Source organism: Buceros rhinoceros, unplaced genomic scaffold (genome assembly GCF_000710305.1).
Source record: "Buceros rhinoceros silvestris isolate BGI_N320 unplaced genomic scaffold, ASM71030v1 scaffold11475, whole genome shotgun sequence".
NCBI classification, from domain to species: Eukaryota; Metazoa; Chordata; class Aves; order Bucerotiformes; family Bucerotidae; genus Buceros; species Buceros rhinoceros.
This window is the reverse complement of record NW_010414753.1, coordinates 174,549-176,619: the sequence shown is the minus strand read 5'-3', so window position 1 is coordinate 176,619 and position 2,071 is coordinate 174,549.

Genomic DNA, 2,071 nt, shown 5'->3' with positions numbered 1-2,071 from the left:
TCCTTTGAGGCCTCTGTGTAATTGCAGTGGTTATGGTTCTCTGTGCAGACTGCATTACAATTGAAAGCTCAGTGGAGCATATGGCATCTGCTGACCAAATGATGCCATTTGCTTACTTTTAATTTGCTGTCCAAGAGGGCAAATCCAAAATACAGAAGTTAGTAACAAATACTTTTTTCCTGCCTTCTTCTCCTGAATTGTACAATATCAAATGCACTGAATCTCAAGTAGACATTATGAATGAGAAATGGTTTCCCACATCTTCCATCCACTTCCTTACCAGTGATCTGACATCCAGCCCTCTCCCACTAATGCACCCTCTAATCTGGCACCCTTTGCTCTTGCCATGTAGCTTTTGCAATGTCCTCCACAAGACTTCACAGTCTGTGTGCTGTCTAATCCCCTGGATCAGAGCAGAGCTGCAGTGGAACACACTGAAAACAGCCAGTGGTGCGAGTCATCTCTACTGGGGCTTGCTCCCTGGCACAGGCTGTAGAAGTAACCGTCCTCTTGGCAGCTTCAGCCTCATTCACAGCTACAGATGAGGATGGAAAGGGTTCTTTCTCAAACTGATCCTATGTTTAGCACCAGAAACATGACAGGTGACCATATTAAACAGTCAGGAAGCACCTAGAAAGCCCCAGAAAGACCGTCCTTGCAACAGGTTCTTCTCCTTTATGGTTTCCTAATTTGAGCACTTTAAGTGCTTTGAAAAGGATAGTTGGGCTGAAAAAAGTTTTGAAATATTTTTTTCTATTTTTTCTTTATTTCTTTTTTTTTCTTAAGTAACAAAATGATATTTCTACCTTTCTGCAGCATACTCCTTATGCAATAACAATTTTTCCCACAATTCATAATCCTCCCAGTCACAGGAACCATGCTAACAAATCAAATTCGAGGTCCTTTCTAAAAGCTTCTGTGGGTAAGCAGTTCTCAAATCATTATAGACACTAACTCCACACCAATACAAATATCTCACAGCTGAATATTCTTCTGCCAACTCACAGATCTGTGTGCCTGTGTAACATTTAATGAAATTCACAAAACAATGCCAAGAAAGTGTAGAAACCAGTCAAAAAGCCAGAGAGCAGAACAGAAATGGTGATGTTCTAGGATGGAACATTAATAATTTCAAGAGAATCTTTTAAGTTCTAGAGGTTAAATGAATTTTTACCATGTGCACACTCTTAAAAGGTCAGTGCACATAAAAAAAACTCTATAGTTTTTAGGTGTTAAAAAAAATCTTTGCTCTTTTTTGAGATCATTAAAAGGCATGAAGATAGAAAGGCAGGCATTCCTTGGAAGTTATATTTCAGGTTTATGAGTCTCTTGAGGAATGCGCTATAAGGAATGTGCTATAAAAGTGAGTGAGACCCTAATGACCCTGGTTTCCAAGCAAATCTAAATAATAATGATTTCTTATTAAAATTAGTCTCTGATGAAACATGATCTCCAAATAAATGAGTGTATCACTTCATGATCTGTGCTGTTGGAAAAAAAAAACAAACCAAACAAACCCAACCCAAACCAAAAATCACTCTATCCCCAATATATATTTTCTTGTTGAGTGCTGTCAACTTCATCCTCCCTACCGGCTTTATTTGCTAGCTCACTAAGACAAAACTGCTCAGAAATAATTACCTTATTTTCAGCTATATTGATAACTCTGATGTTCTGGAGTATTTACTTTGATACAAAACTTAGCTTGCAATGGTCTTTCTGATTACCTTAAAGCATCATAGTGGAGTCAATCTGACAAATCTTCTCATCCTAATGAACATATCTTAAAAGGAGCTGATAGGCTGCAATCTAAACCCCAACGCTTTCCCTCCCCCACAAAAAGGAAACCAACTAAAAAAATCAAAGAAAATGAACAATTCAGAGAAGCTCGAACAACACATTTAAAACACTCTTGTGTTTTAAATATTAATATAAACTGTACCCTGGACTCTGTCTGATAAGACCATGAAGGGACATCACTGTGAAGAGGCTTTATATTCCTTGACAGACTTACTAACCTCTTATTTTTCACTTGGAGTCTTTTCCAGAAATTTCCACCCTATAGCAGGAA